The sequence below is a fragment of the Rhipicephalus microplus genome, unplaced genomic scaffold, assembly GCF_043290135.1.
Source record: "Rhipicephalus microplus isolate Deutch F79 unplaced genomic scaffold, USDA_Rmic scaffold_13, whole genome shotgun sequence".
In the NCBI taxonomy this organism is placed as follows: Eukaryota; Metazoa; Arthropoda; class Arachnida; order Ixodida; family Ixodidae; genus Rhipicephalus; species Rhipicephalus microplus.
The window spans coordinates 22,763,234-22,780,346 of record NW_027464586.1 but is presented as its reverse complement, the minus strand read 5'-3'; the positions used below and the strand labels follow the sequence as shown (position 1 = coordinate 22,780,346).

The 17,113-nt window shown below is 46.2% G+C and overlaps 1 protein-coding gene and 1 long non-coding RNA gene across 3 annotated transcripts in view; both read right to left on the bottom strand.

Annotated features, from left to right (window-relative positions):
* Window positions 1-17,113, bottom strand: part of LOC119162992 (carboxypeptidase M-like) — a 1,476,599-nt gene that overhangs the window by 461,154 nt on the left and 998,332 nt on the right. The window lies entirely within an intron of this gene.
* Window positions 3,095-4,557, bottom strand: LOC142783972 (uncharacterized). Its single transcript, XR_012888543.1, has 2 exons — window positions 4,347-4,557; window positions 3,095-3,412 (listed from the first exon to the last, which is right to left on the bottom strand). It is a non-coding gene; the product is annotated as an uncharacterized LOC142783972 (long non-coding RNA).

Genomic DNA, 17,113 nt, shown 5'->3' with positions numbered 1-17,113 from the left:
ACCTTGCTCCAGGGATGGTACCTGAGGCGAAGCCCAAGGGAGCGTGTACGGCGTCCCTGGGCAAGGAGGTGGTTTGCGAAGCCATGTCAGGGGAGTCACCTTGTGGTTTGGCAAGGACGCCTGCAGGCAGGGCGCTGGCTTCGGTACCCGCGGTGGCCAGGTCGAATGCCACGGCCACGCTAGCAGGAGCTGCGGGCTGCTGGAGAGTGCGTCCGCTCCGTAGGACGGTTTGTTCACGCACATTCCCGCACACAGGTTCATTGAACGGCTGCGCCATTGTAGTAAGCGAGACAGACACAACACCCGATCGTCGGGAAAGCTGTTCTGTTCTGCCGCTTCTTCTTCGCTTTCTAGCCCATGGCCCACAGATGCCACGTCGCTCTTAGTTACAATATATATATATATATATATATATATATATATATATATACATATATATATATGCTTTTCTCCTTTATTGTTATTTCGTTTGTATACTAATGCCCCCCTTTCTCAATGCCCTTCAGTGGGCCTGAAAGGTATTTTGAATAAATAAATAAATAAATACTGCATGTCTGAAAGAAAATGCGTAGACAGGTACTTGCTGACAACTTCGCATGGTAACAATATCCCTATTGCAAAAACCAGTGCCACTGGGTACCGGCGTTCAGCGCCATGCCTGATTATGGGCTCAGTATGGCGCTGGTACCAGCGCCTCCCAACGCAGGTACTGGGACGCTAGAGTGGCAGCGCCCCAGTACTTCGCACAAAATGGCCTCATATAGATAAAAAGGGGGGTGACCATTCGCCATAAATAAATAAATCTATAAGTAAAATAACACGCATTCACAATCAAAATTAAAAAATTAAAAATTGAAAAAAAAAATAAAACACCACTTGACGGAATTTGAACACGCTACATACTGATCTCTAACCGAGCACGCTATTCACTACGCCACGCAAGAATGTGCTTGCGGGGTTGTAAAACGATTATTTATCCAAAGAACTCGCCATTAAACTTCATTTTTAGAAGTGTCAAGACTGACGCGATATTCCTTTTCAAATAACGATTGCGTCTTGATTCGACAGTGACGAACGGCTTCCGGGCACGGAATGACGTGCAGATATTAGCAAGAGCGCAAAGTTTGTTTGAAGAATCCACATCTTAACTCTTAAAAATCTCAAATTGACTAAAGGAGCAGCCACAGATTGTCTGCTGTTGCTGCCGATAGTTTTTTTTTTTTTTCCCTTTGATAGTCTGTTCCAGCACTTGCTACTAGTCAAGAAGTACAGATGATTTACATGTCTTGTTTGTTAGATATTCACGCACATGAGTGAATATAGAGTATTTTTTCGGCAGGTTCTGTTTGGCGTTGCATGATTCAGTTGCCAGACTTTGGGGTGGTTGTTGCCAGACTGAACCAAATTTAGTGAATAAGTTTGCCCCTGTAGTTGTGGCTTCTCCGTGAGAATTTGGTGTCGTCCGTGGTGCATTTTGCGACTGCGTGAGCTACGTTGGCCGTTTTGGTTAACAAAATGAACGTAAAACGAGTGTTCGAGAAGTCGAGGTTCGTTTTCTTATTGTGTGCGCTGCTGTTCAATTAGGAGATTGTGTCTCAGAGTTAGGGAATCAACGACGCGTCGTCCACCGTGCATTTTGCGAGTGCGATGACCGTTTTCGCGAGTGTGTGTGCGACGTAATTAACGCAATGAACTACGCGTTACAAAAGTCGGGGCCCGCTCTCTTGCTATGTGCGCAGCTGTGCAATTAAGAGATCACGGCTTAGTATTAGGGACAAGAGGGAAAACTCAATAGAGTCGCAGCAGGTGGTGCACTGCCCCCCCCCCTTCTTTTTTTTTCGCAGCTGATCGTGCCGCGTCGACCGCGTGCCACGACGGGGACGCTACGCTTCCCTTAGCTCTATCAGCACAAGACATGTCATTCGGACTCGTGTACATGTGACGAATAAACGTCTCAAGGCTGGCTAATCGCAGTACGTCAGATATGCTACACCTATATACGCCTGCAAGGCTGCTTTATAGACGCAGTTGGAGTGAATTAAGCGTGACTCGCGCGTACCTGTAAATAGAACTCCGCATAAGCCTTCATTTTTTGAAATTTCGGTCGTTTGTGCTTATTGCGGGTGGGGCCCTGCAACCGACGGTGGCTGGTCGAGGGTTCCTATTTACAGGTACGCGCGAGTCGCGCTTAATTCGCTCCAACTGCGTCGATAAAGCAGCCTTCCAGGCGTATATAGCTGTAGCATATCCGACATACCCCAATTAGCCAGCCTTGGGACGTTTATTCGTCACATGTACACGAGTCCGAACGATATGTGTTGTGCTGACACAGCTAGGAGAAGCGTAGCATCCCCGTCGTGGCATGTGGTCGACGCGGCACGATAAGCTGTGAAAAAAAAAAAGAAGGGCGGGGGGGGGGGGGGCAGCGCACTGCCTGCTGCGACTCTATTCAGTTTTTCCCGTCGTCCCTAATACTGACACTCGCTCTCTTAATTGCACAGCTGCGCACACAGCAAGAGAACGCGCGGTTAATTGCGTTACTTACGTCGCACACACACTCGCAGACAAGGTCAGCGCACTCGTGAAATGCTCGGCGGACGACGCGTCGTTGATTCCCTATTGCTGAGACACGATCTCTTAATTCCACAGCAGCGCACACACCAAGAGAACGCGCCTCAACGTCTGCAAGGCACGGTTCATTCCGTTAAATAAAACGGCCAGCATCACTCATGCACTCGCAAAATGCACAGCGGACGACACCAAACTTTCGCGAGGAAGCCACAACTACAGGAGCGCAATTCTATACCAAATTTGGTGGCAGTCTCGCAACACTGACCTCAGTCTGGCAACGGCTTATGCAACGCCAAACAGAATCTTGCCATTTTCTTTTTTCGCGCGAGCGACGACGTAGCAGTACACATCCGGCGTGCCAGATTACATGTTTGCAGTTATATCGATACCTGCAACTACGAAACTGCCGAAAAAATTGTATCGTGTATGCTACGCATGCGTCGCATGTAGCAGCTCCAGTGACAGACAGCAAAGATTAGCCAGCATGTGCCTGTGATATCGACTTGTATATATACTAGGGGTGTTACCTGAATAAAGGTCGTTTATTCTTGCATACAATCTGAATGATACATGATGTCAGAAGTGGGATGGCTCGATGAGTACGACAGGTTGTTGTTGGAGTACGTATTCGAGGCATTGGAACAACTAGTTAAGCCACCGCAGCACCTGCAACTTTCCGGCAACATTACGAAGAATCGGGACTTGTTCTGCCAGAAGTTCGAGCTGTTTCTTCAAGCAACAGCATCAGCGAAAGAGCCAAGGTCAGAAGCTGTGAAGGCTGTGCTGCTGCTTAGTGTGGCCGGCGAAGATGCACTCGAAGTGTTTACCAACTTCACTTTTTCTGGAAACAGAAAGCAAGGATTACTACGCGACGGTCGTGCGGAAGTTTAAGGAATACTGTCAGGAACAAGTAAATGAAGTCTATGAAGGTACATATTCCGGTCAAGAACCCGGGACGAAGCCGAGCCTATAGAGAATTCCCTGCGTTATCTGCGAAAACTGTCCCGAAGCTGCAACTTTGGTGAGTTGGCCGAGTCAATGATACGCGACCAGGTGGTGTTCAGTATAAGTCACCCAAAGTTGCGGGAGAAGCTCCTGAAAGTGAAAAAAACCTTACGTTGGCTAAGACGGAAAAAATTTGCAAAGCCGCGGAACTGGCAAGTCAACAGAACGAGACGTGGGCTGAGGCCGAGAAACATGTCTCGTTGGTAAAAAAAACGCCTGTTCAAGTGCACGGAATGCAACCGGTCGCATGAAATAAGCAGGCGCCTGGCGTTTGGAAAGACGTGTTTTGTCTGCGAAGGCGCAACTCACTTTGCAGCGTGTTGCAAGAAAGGGCCTACTGTAGGTGAAGTCGCCAATGACCCGGACACCTTCGACATCCTTGACGTAAAAGCTTGCAGCATGCGAAGTTCGACGGACTGTATAATAAATGCTAAAGTGGCCGACCAAGATGCATTCTTGAAAGTAGACACAGGCTCCCAAGCGAATTTGCTGCCATACTCGGTCTATCGAAAGTGCAAATGTAGGCACAGCTTGAAGCCAAGCAGCTCCACTCTATGATCCTATAGTGGTAACGCTATATCAAACACTTCGGTGTTGCGACCTTGCAGCTGACCATTAAGAATCGGTCTGGTCACTTCGTCTTCTACATAGTGAAGAAAGGTAACTAGGCAATACACGGACTGCGTGCTAGCGAGGCGCTGGGACTGGTAACGAGAACGGTGGATGCTGTCGACGTCGGCGCTTACGAAGTATTGCAGGAATTTCCTCACCTTTTCCATGGAACTGCATGGCTGTGTAAAACGGCAGTATGGGATGGTACCACGTACTGGATTGGTGTCTGTAGTCCAGCCAGCATGACGCGTGCCCTTGACAATGCAAGAACCGCTACGGGAGGAACTCGACCACATGGAACGGCGTGGCATTATCACGAGAGTGACGGAACCAACGGACTAAATAAGCCCGCTTGTGATCATAAGTAAAAAGGACAGCTTACCACGGGTATGCATTGATCGTAAGCATATCAATGCGTGCCTGAAGCGCAAACACTATCAGATGCCTAAACATGAAGATATTGAGACCAAGCTCACTGGCGCTAAATATTTTTCCGCCTCGATGCTCATTCGGGATTCTAACAAATTCCATTGGATGAAACCACATCAAAAACTTCAACATTTGGTACACCTTTCGGCCATTACCGCTTTTTGAGGCTGCCTTTAGGGAGCGCGTCGGCTCCGGAAGTGTTTCAAGAAACACTGAGCGATGTTTTTGACAGGGCTCCTGGGGTGCCGGTGTATGTAGATGATATCCTTGTCTGGGGGTCTACTAAAGAAGAACATGACACGCGCCTTCGAAATGCATTGCAACTTGAGGGAAATGCTGGTTTGACATTTAACGCGAACAAATGCAGGTTCGGGCTAACTGAAGTTGAGTTTTTGGGTGACGTCATCAGCCAAGATGGGATAAGGCCGAATGCGACACTGAGTGTGTCCCTAGCCAAAATACCGCAGCTATCGGACAAAGCTGCTGTCCACAGGATGTTGGGCGTCGCGAACTACTTTGGGAATTACATTCCGCATTTGGCAGAAAAGACCAAACTCTTGCGCAAATCAGCGCTCTGTCTCGTCTCTTCTCCTGTCCCCTCCTGCCCTGTCGTTTGCGCTGGTAAGTAACGTTTATGATGTTATACACACACGCCCAATCCCACTGTCTCTTGCGCAGCCTCATCAGAAAAGAGACGAAGTTTGAAAGGTCCGAAAATCACGCGAACAAATGGTCAGCTATTTGCACATGGCTAAGCAGCGCACCCTTGTTGATCGTTTTCGATGCTGCCCGAGAAACAAAAATTTCTGCTGATGCTTCTAAACAAGGACTGGGCGCCGCACTTCTACAGCGGTACGGTGACAGTTGGCGGCCTGTTGCGTATGCATCAGGTGTGATGAATGAAACTGAGCAAAGGTACTCGCAAATTGAAAAAGAGGTGATGGGCATAACATTCGGGTAAGAGAAATTTAGTCACTTTTGACTACGGGCGCAAGATAGTTGTAGAGACAGACGACCGTCCACTGTTAGCCATTGCATCTAAAGGAATCGGTGCTATGCCGCCAAGCCTTCAGCGGGTTTTCCTACACTTCATGAACTACGACTATGTGCTTGAATTTATACCAGGGAAAGAACTGCTGCTGGCCGACATGCTCTCAAGGTCGCCGCCCATCAACCAACGCCAGGACACCAGTGGCTCAACCGAAGAAATAGAAGTTCACGCAGTTGGTGCTGTCTCAGATCGGGTAAGCAGAAAAACCTTGGATCGTATAGTTGCCACAACTGCAAGAGACCCGGACTTGAAACAAGTGATTCGCTACATCAACGGCAGTGGCAATCTTAATGGCTGCAGGAAACCTTTCGCTGCTGAGCTTTCTCTGATAGAAGTAGTGGTGTGAAAAGGTACCAAAGTAGTTGTCTCAAAATGTATGAGGGAAGAAATACTTAAGCGCATACACGAAGGGCATTTGGGCGTTAAAAAATGCAAGGCACGAGCCCGACGGCTCGTTTTCTGGCCCGGACTCAATGCAGACATTGAAACATGTTAAAAAAGCTGCACCGTATGCCGAAGGTACGCATATAGGCAACCAAGCGAGCATCTGATGCGTAGACCCACGCCGGATCACGCTTGGTACAGAGTTGGCTTTGATATTTTTCAGCATAGTGGATGCTCATACTTGTGTGTGTTCGATGCACAGTAAACTTTCCGGAGGTTGAAAAACTAAGCAATACCACATCTCGCACGGTCATTGCTAAATTAAGCTGTATTTTTGCGTGATATGGAATCCCCGTTGAGGTAGGCAGTGACGATGGCCCTCAGTTCGCGTCTCATGAGTTTGCTACCTTTGCATCCAGGAACGACTTCTGGCACGTGAAATCCAGTCCTGCCTTTCCGCAGTCCAATGGATTAGCGGGAAAATGAGTACAAATAGTTAAACAGATTATGCGAAAGACGCAAGAGAATCGCGACGACTTCTGGCTGGGCATGCTCAGCTACCGATCTACACCGCTGGAAGACGGCCGTTCTCCGGGCGAGCTGCTCTAAGGCAGGAGGCTACGAACAAGGCTTCCCGACTTCAGCCCTCAAACTAAATGCTCCGTATTTAAGCGCAGGCAACTCGACAGCGGTAAGGACCTCCAGTGCTCAGAAAAGAAGTGGTGACGATACGAGATAAAGCGTGAAACCGCAAAGCACAGGTCATGGAACCTATATTGCCGAGGTCATATCGCGTCGTTACTGAAGACGACAAAGTGCCCCGTCAAAACCGGAGACACCTGATTCCGACGCGTGAACCGTTTTGGCGCAATGACCTCGACAGCAGCGACCCGAAAAGCGACGACGACGACCAGCCGGAAGTGCCTACATCAACGGGACTGCACGTAAACCTAGCGGTACGACGACAACTTCTATCAAGTTGATTGTGTATCTCGGTGTTAAGAAACTGTTGAAGAAAGGGAGGTGTATCGTGTATGCTACGCATGCGTCGCATGTAGCAGCTCCAGTGACAGACTGTGAAGATTAGCTAGCACGTGCCTGTGACATCGGCTTGTATATATACTAGGGGTGTTTCCTGAATAAGTTCGTTGATTCTTGCATTCAACATGAACGATACAGAAATGACTAATGTAATCCACTGAACAAGTATGCTGGTATGTTAGTCCACTAACGCGTACCAAATTACCAACTCAAAATTTCGTGTTCTTACATGAGAGTCAGAGAAGTACCGGCTCATGCGCTGAGAAGGGAGCTTTCGATGACAGCCTACGTTGCTGAAAGCACGACACATAGATCGTCGCCGCTCCTTGTGCGGGCACCACACACGCGAATAAACAGTTGATTTAGGCTGAGGGATGTCTAAAGTATACTTTACAGTTATTCTTACGCTTTAGAATTGTGGCTACCTAAAGTAAAAAGCATCGGCAGCAGATACACCAACTCGGGCGGCACGATAGGCCTCTCTGGGACGGGGCACTGGGTAAAGGCTGTTCCACATGTCGTGATTGCAGCGAAAAAAATCATTCTGTTCGCATCATTCGCAACTGCCGCTAATGGCGGTTTCGTTTCACATGGACCGCGAACAACCCGTGATTTTCGCTCTGCGACTGAAGCGGCAAATTCTTGCCACCCTTCTTTGTGGCAGACACTGCAGAATTTTTCGAACGTAATGTAATGATGTGTGCATTATTATATCATAAGTTTCTATAAACGGTACGATTGGCCCGTGTTTCGACGTTTAGGAACACTTTTTAATCTAAATTAGTTTAAAAATGCACAACTAAAACAAACACGTCGACACTATTTCGACAGTTTAGCCGGCCCGCCCCTATTTCGAGGGGTACCTACCAAAAATTGCTGTCGCCGCTGCGACCAGAGTGAAAATTTCAAACATGTTGGAAGCTCGCCGCGGACCACCGTGCATGGTGTGAGCGAACTGGCCTTTTTTCGCAGCGAGCGAATTCGCGCACTGAAAATCGCTACTTTTTATGTAATGTGAAACGCCATTAAGGCTGCTTTCGAAGCAGCTGAGGTGCGATGCTTGAAGTTTCTGCATTTGAGCTTCGCAATATTTCTAACTATTACCTAAACTGTACCTGAAGTAAGTGGAAGGTAAATCAACGCCAGAAATGCATTTACGGAGTGGCGATGGCGAGCGCCAGCCGTTTTTCTGGCCTCTCTGGCAGTATACAGCGGGCGTGCCAGTGTACAGGTATATGCAGTTATATCAATACCCACAATTAAAAAAAACACCCAACGAAATACCAATGCAATCTGCTGAAAACGTATGCAAGGGAGTCAGTTCACGAAGGCGTACGAAATTACCAACTGAAAATTCCGTGTTGTTAAATATCAGTCGGAGAATTACCGGCTGTGCGGCCGGCAGCTTTCGGTGCCTGCGTAGCTGAAAGCGCGATGTTCGATCGTCAGCGCTCCTTGTGCGAACGTCGACACAAGACAAAATAGTTGATTTAGGTTCATGGATGTCTGAAGTATACTTTACAATTATTCTCACACCTTAAGGTTGTGTGTACACGATGAAACAAGCGCCGGTATAAATATATACCAGCGCGGCTGGCACGACAGGTTTATTGCTGGCTGGGCCGGGCACTGGGTAAGACCGGTTTCGATGCGTTGAGTTCGTATGGCTGAAGATTCTGCATTTGAGCTTCGGAACATTTATAACTCTTACCCGAAGTAAGTAGAAGGATAAGCATGACCAGACATACATTTATATGGTGTGGTGGAATCGAACATCAGTTTTTTTTTCTCGCCTCCGCAGGGAAGCCTTGCAAGCGATCGAGATTGCTCATTTATGTTTCCTCAACTTTGTGGCAAAAACAATTTCCTGTGTCTGTTGGGAGTGCGTGTAGCTCCAGGCTTGCAAACACTGCAACTTGGAATCGTTACAGCAATACACGGATGGTGCAAATATGGCTGGTTTACGTGGGGGCATATGCAAAAAAAGGGGCTGCGGCGGCTGCATTTCCGATGGAGGCGGAAATGTTGTAGGCCCGTGTGCTCAGATTTGGGTGCACGTTTAAGAACCCCAGGTGGTCTAAATTTCCGGAGCCCTCCACTACGGCGTCTCTCATAATCATGTAGTGGTTTTGGGACGTTAAACCCCACATATCAATCAATTATGCCAAAAAGGTGCATTATAGTTGTTGCGATACGTACGTGCGTGCGCCGCAAAAGTTACGTATGCTTGGTATCTGTTAGGGTAGCACCTCTCCCTGCCGTTGAATCAAGCGTTTTATATTCAATGACACCGAAACAAACCACGGCACACGCTACAATTACATGCACGCTCCAGCTGCGCTGGTAGAAACAGTGCGTGCTCCAGTATTCACCAGCGCTTGCCAGTGAAAATTACAGCGCTTCCAGCGCTTCGCAGTGCGCACCAGCATCACAGCGGTTGAGCCAGCGCCCCTACCAGTGCGACACAGCTTGTTACCAGTGCGCCCAGCGAAGTGCCAGTGATTACAAGCGTGTACCAGTGTCTCCAGCATATACCAGTGCCGAAAAACCTACTGGCATCACGCTGTTTTTGCAATGGGGATCCTTAGTTCAAGGATTATCTGCCGAATTTCAACGCGAAACTATTGTGTGCGGGTCCACTAAGGCTTCAGTGACGTATTTTTGTCACGGAAATGATGTTGAAAAATGTACGCAATCACATGATAAACGAAAAATGCTGACAAGGGGCATCGAATCGATGACCTCGCAACCCGCCGCCACAACTGCCAAGCACAATATCCGCTGCATAACGGCTACAGAGTAACTGCTATACAAGCGCGCTTTGTGTATGTCAATTTTTTCTCTAAGAGTGTTCTTGTGAGCGGGGATATTGTCGCCCTCTTAGAGCGGTAAAGTAATTCATCATTACATGGCCCTCACAATTATCACTGCAACGCCTATATTATTGCACGTCTGGCCCATTCGGCACGTTTTTATTACAAGTGTGATTGTGTCACTGCTCTAACGTACCGTGAGGTGGCGGCCTTAACCCAAGCGTTGGTATTCCTCATAGCGTCCATCGAAACCAAAAATTGCCCTGCGACACGCGCCTACTTCACGTGAATCTAATAGCGTGTTCCTCACTTGCGAGTGCCCCGAAAAACACCGCAGCTGGCTACACGGCTAAGACGACATTTCTTTCATTTTCGTAAATACCACAAAGTTCAATCATACTTAAACAGGCTGAGGTACAGTGCCCTTAGCCCATGTTCTGCGTGCAACGAAATAATAGTTATAATATGTACGGTATAACGTCCCAAATCCACCATATGATGATAAAAGACGCAGTGGTGGAGGGATCCGGACATTTCGACTTCCTAGGGTTATTTACCGCGCACAGGATTCTGAGCTAGAGGGCCTACAGCATTTTTCCTCCATCGAAAACGCAGCCGACGCAGGCGGAATTCGATCCCGCGATCTTCAGGTTGGCAATCGAGCCCCATAACCACTAGATGCGACGCTCATCTTGCTATCACGCCTCTTTCTCTAAGTGTGATTTTGTGGTTATCATCTACATAAATCACAATGGTTTGTTTCATAAAATAGTCATGAATATTTGCCGTCAGGATGGAGATGTACCAAGCGTCATTGAGTGTACATCCACTTTGAATGGTGCTATAGCTTTCAAATAGCAAAGCATACATTCGGCAAACCCTCCCTTATCAATGCACAGTAAACATCGACTTTTCTCTGTAAAAGCACGTTTTACTTTCGTGCTATACTGATTCCTATGGCGGAGGGATCAAACATGTTTTTTTTTTTTCAATGATTGATCGATCCTATACTTCTGAAAGATAACTAATACACCTTCTGTCTTGTGTAGATCATAGTTTACCTTGTTTGCTAATAGCCCAGTGTTTTGGTGCGTGCAAACATGTACATTATTACTAATGTTACATTATCCTAATTATCATCTTTTAAAACATTTTATTATAGTTTGTGGTTTTAGGGACGTAGTGCATTGTTTACACTCATCGTGTTTGTATTAACATCATTTATTGAAGGGTGCCCAAGCACCAGCATAACTATGCCAATAGAAATGGCGTAAAGAAGCTTTTTCTTTGAAATAAAAACTATGGACAATTATAAGTTTAAAACGTTGGACTATCCCTCGTTGCTTCCTTTCAAAATGATTGTTAGGTGTATATGTTTGTTCTAAACATTCTGGGTTATTCCCGCAGCACTAGCTCGTTACGCGAGTCAACAGATGACGCAAAAATGATTCATCACGTCATAATCACTTGTGCACGACCGCGTAGATAATAAGATAGTCAACTATTTTCACTACGGTATATTGTTGGCCAGTGTTTATTTGCCATTTAAAATTTTCTGTGTACCATAAAATTACCGGCTGGTTACATTACATGCCGAATTTGTGAAATGTCGTGCTGATTTTTACAGCGCATGTAAATTAAGTAGCGCATTCACGTGCTTAACAATACCAAAAATATTTTCAAATAACTCTAGGGTATTTCCCTCTAAATGTATTTCAGGTGGCATACCACCGATACCATTAGCAGCGGCTCCTTATAGTAGCTAGCTAATTGGACTCACATGAGTATAATAAAATGTTTTTACTTGCAGCATAAAGCCTCTTAGCAGTTTGTGCGCGTATGCATCTCTGTGAGCTCATCCTTGTTGAGAAAAAGAAGACGAGATAGAACTAAGCAGCGCTGCACGGCTGTGCTTCTTTGCTGTGTGAGTGGTATTTTTAGCTGTAAAAATATTTCAAGTTTAATGTAAACCCACTAGCCCGACTCTTGATGAAGCCTTCTTTGGGAAAAAAAACTTGGTCCTTCACCTTCTGTCTGGTCCGGGGGGGGGGGGGGTTAATTTACGGGGCAAGCTTACAACCTTAGCTTCCCACTGATCTAGAGACCACGGCTTCATTCACCGCCACTTTGCAAGCTGCTGTCATCGCTCCATGTTCCCAGCAGCAAGGTTGATCAGATTTATCGGAGACTAAAACAGAAACCTTTTTTAAGGCTTTCAGAACGGCAAAACTAAGTCATTTAGAAAGATTCGTCACAATCATCGGCTTACAGCAGCTTCGACAGAGCAGCGGTGACGTCAATCCTTTTGGATGAAAGAAAATAATTTTCCTGAAAGAGCAAATGCTTTGACCACTTCATAAAAAACTTGTTCGTGTTCATTCATAACTGCGTCGTCCAGTCGCAGCAGAATACAAACATGAAGAAGTAATATTATAGGGCCCCTGTTCAGCGCTAGCTTACTTTGCAGTGTTACAGAACAGGGCGGAAAGTGTCACAAAGAGCCTTCAGAGAAAATTGTCACTGCTGAAATGTTAGAAGATTCTCACTATATATTAACATACTCTTGGAATATTTTCATTTCCTTGTAACAATATCTTTGAGTAATTACAATAGCGGAAGAAATATTTCACCTTAGTTGCTTTTTCCAGCGTGCAGCCGACGGTGACCACTGTCGAAAGTGGGGGGCTAAGCTTCTTTAACATTTAAAGACGATAGTCTTTTAAAGACTATAGTATTTCAAAGACGATAGTCTTTCTTGGAGACCTTCAACGTAAAAAGTTTGGTCTGTCTACCTGTCTGTATGGTTGTCTGTTAATCTACTCTTAACGGCATCGAGCACTTGAAACAGCCAACCCCATCCGCAGCGCCCACCAATGTTGCTTAAGGTTTAGCGTTCATACTTGAGCAATTGTCAACTAAAAAGCAAATATTGCGCATGTCTGGGGCCCCATAACAGCACGTATCTATTCTGCATGTGCGTCTTTTACTAGAAAAGGCATACATAGGTAACTTTAAAAACCGTAACACTTATCACGCTGCGCTCACCATGCAACGCTTGCACGAAAAGGCGAGCGTTTCCAACGCTTTGCTAAGACGAGACGTTCGTGGCACGTACCCATCGCCTTGCGTTCTACACCTTGTTACCTCTTAGACGGGTGCGCAGACCCGTCTCAGAGCCACGAGCTTCGTTTTCAAAAAAAAAAAAAAAACTGTCAGGTGGCGTTTATGTCTCACGTGTGACGTGACTTGATGCGCTCGTTCGCCTCCGCAGCACGCTCGAGGCACCCTAACGCAGCGCTTTCAGAATACTATTCACCAATTTCCTTGCGCAGAACATTAAATAAATGTTTTGTTCACTCTCTTCACACGCAGGACTATCGTCTTTCGACGACATTTGCAGATTAGATGTAGATACGGGGGCAAATTTTTTCAGTAGAAGGCTTGCGCCCCCTTTGCCCCACCCTCCTCAGGTTTATACACCTATTGCTAAAGAAGAAACATTGTGACTGTTGAAATCTGTCCTCGGGGACGCGAAAAGACCCGCTGAAGGCGCCATAGTAAGCTGAAAATTTGAAGCAAATAGAGCCACCATTTTCGCAAAAAAAGTGCTCTTTTCTACATAATTGCAGGGTAACATTTTATTTTAGCCTTGGGCGTAGTACTTCTGAGCACTAAATTTGTTTAGCGATCGTGGTGCCATTTGAGTTTTACAATGTATTCTCTTATCGGTGACGGTAAGGAAGTGAAAACGTGCGCTGCTGCTGTTCGACGGGAGTAGCGGGCCGCTGAGCGCGTATGCGCAGTTAGTTTTCATCCGACGGTAGGCGTAGTCCTAGGCGTTCCGCTTTCTTTCTAGCATTTTGTTATTCGCTTCTGCAAGTCGCTGTACTGCTGTATCGTGCCGCGGGAACTGCCTTACTGGTAAAAGCATCGATTTGTGCAAGTAACACAGCAATGACAAGTAGATATTTTCTGCCAGTGCGCACATATTTTTGTCGGTGATTTGACTCTCAGGCCGTGTTACCGCCGTCAGTGTTGTGTTATTCTGTACTACGTACTATAAGCGTCAAATAAAACCTGGACAGCGGCAAGCCTTCGTGATGCTATAGTGCACGCCATCCACTTATCACTACGAACAGGTACGCATATATGCAGAAAGCTGCCGACCAGGGTGGGCGCACCTGTCAATCGTGATAATTGGATGGTACGCACTACACTATCGCAAAGGCTTGCCGCTGTTCGGGTTTCATTTGACGCTGTACATTTTCCCTGATCACGCGTGTTCGAATGTTTGTGCTTCTCCTGGCATAACCTAAACAGCGGTTTTCTTGCGAAAAATCCACCTCCTTGTGTCCTCTGCTTGACCGCACTATGTCGTAATGCAAGAAAAAAAAATGCCAGGCCTGCTAGAACATGCAGCACAGTCACAGCGAAAGCTATAGAAGTGGCCTGTCAGAGCCTTTCTAAACACTATTTTGATGCTACAAGCACACCGCTGCGTCCCCACTGCGCCATAAATATTCATAAATTTTGTGTAGTAGGCCAGCATTCACTATACTATCCTTCATCATTCTTTGGAGAAGCGTGGTATCCGCTACACATTTGTTGGAAACTTTGTGCAACTATTTTTATGCAGTGGCTGACAATGATGACAAATATATAGCAGCAGGGGGTATACGCGACAGTTAAGAGATGATCAAGCCAAGCTTTTGTAGTAGGTTAGAGTGTTGGACGACCCACCCGTTACGCAATTCGCATGGTGTGACACCTGGCTGTTCGTTTGATGTTCTATAATGTTTTATTACTCATACTAACGCGATCCTTTCCCGACATCAAGCCTCCCTAAGGCTAGTTAAAAAACGAGTTCCGATCACTGCAGTGGCTCAGTAGTAGAGTACCAGGCTGGCAAGCAGCGGACACGGGTTCGAATTCCGTCATTGCTGTTTTCATTTACTGAGTTCAAAGCACTGCCATGGGTCAGGGGTAGCATACTGTGCGGGCACGCAGTGGACCCGGGCTGGAATTTGCCCAGTTTTCTTTCGTTTGATACTAGTTACGGTCAGCCGCGGGGATGGCAGCGTTAATGGCAGTGGAGAGCAACGGCGCCGCGCGTGACCCGTCTTCTGATCTCATAAAAGCTTTCACTGTAAAAAAATTAGGGTGTTCAGCCGTGCTCGGTGAAAGCAGCAGCTGTAACTTGGATCTCTAGACTCTGGACCACCTAAATCTGATTTTTACGACTGTTTTGTAAGGATAGTTCCTACAAACAAGACACGCCTATTCTGTTCTCTTTGCCTCTGAAAACGAAGGCATGTCGTTAGCGAACGCTTGGTAATGGTACTAGTACGATAGATCTATTTCAATTCAGTTTTTCTTCATTCAAACATGACTGCTGGTTTCCTGTCAATAAAAAAAAATATTCTTCCCCGTACTCACTCATGTATTGTTCTTACTGGTGCCAGCTGCCAATGATTGCTTTTGGATTTCTTGTAATTTTTGTACGCACAGGTACTGTGTTCCGAAGGGCGTTTTTATTTGCTCCTGGGCATAACTACGCGCTTCAAACAAGACACTCGTAGCCCTGCATGAGTCCCGGTCTCTTTAGTTCACTTCTGCTGAAAAAGGAAAGCCATAGAATAAAGAACCAGTCGAGGCAACCACGTAGCCGCATACGCAGCCGGTAAGAAATAGAAAGGGCGACCATTCCGTTTATTTTCTATCTAAAAACACAAAAAAAACTAATCTTGTTTTCTGGTGACGCAGCGCATTCTCTTGGGTGCCCTGTGCAGTTCCTTGTGCTACCGCTGCTTATCTTGCGTACTGTTGTCAAGGGTACAATTTCCTTCTCTAAATTGGTTCTTCATCTTATGGCGTCGTCAGCTGCCGACAAATCGAACGTCGTACGCAAGCAGGCCACAGGCTACAGGCATCGTACAACATCGCTAGTTGCACGAACAGTGAGGGAGTGCAATCTAGCCGTGCTTCGTTATCGTGTCTGGCAGTAGCTGACACCCGAAGCAAACGTGTTTTCCTTAGCTGTAGGCTGAGGGTACTGTCGGCAGACACCGCCCAGCGCAGGCCACGCGCTCGCGTTTTCTCTCTATCAGTAGACCGGCATGAACTTGAAACACGTAGTGTGCGAAACGTTTCCGAACTTGCTATGCACCCACAGCGGGGCCTTAAGGGAATAGGCGCAGTAGCGTGTGTGCCTTTTGAACTGGGTGAGCGGCGTGAAACCACAAAAACTATTATGATAATCATGTTCTGACACCTGCTGGCAATGGGCGCTTGTACCACGCCTTAATACTGCAATATTTCATGTTGCGTTGTGAAGCATTATACAGGACGCGTGTGTTTGTAAAGCATGAAACTTACTTCCACTGCATTTCGAAGCAGAGAAAGCTGTTTTTACTGAATTCACAAGCATAAGCGTGGCCGTGTGGTAGAACATCCGCTTACCAAGCAAGTGACCCGGGTGGGATCCCCACTCGGACCCAAACGACACTAGTTCGGCCTCCATTCTCTTCCAGAAGATTTATCACTTATTTTATTTCCTTCAACCTCGATATTTTGGCCACGCATAAAATGATGATTTTTTGCTCACCACAAATGACGCCGACGCCAAAATTTCGGTGAGACGAGATATTGCTTTCGCGTTAAACAGGCAGCTCTCAAGAACACATCTGATTAAAGCAACCCAATTCCCCGAAGCTTGCTCAGACGAAAAAAAATAAAGCTACAAAATTTCACCAAGAAGCAAGCGGATAAGCGGTTTGCCTTACGATGAAAGGAACTGCGGTATTTTATTCTTATTTTTTTATTTTGTTTCCAAATACTATTGGCCGAAATGGCCGCAAGAGGGTGGGTACAATAAAAATAAAACAAAAAGAAATACTATGTATTGTATGGAAGACAATATTTTTTAAATACAAAAAGGAAAAAAATGTTTAAACGCTGGTAAAATAAACGTACATACATATATTGTGATGGTGGTTTAGTATACAGTATGAAGTAACTACGCGATGTATTTTCCAACAATATGGCACTATATGTGCAATACCATAGAAACACTCAATGTTCACGACATATTTTTAATGCACTTTTCAAAGCTTTCTATGTTCTTACAAAACAGTACCAGTACTGGCAACTGATTCCATTCTTGTATCGTTCGTGGAGAAAAGGAATCCGCGTACACATGAAGATTGCA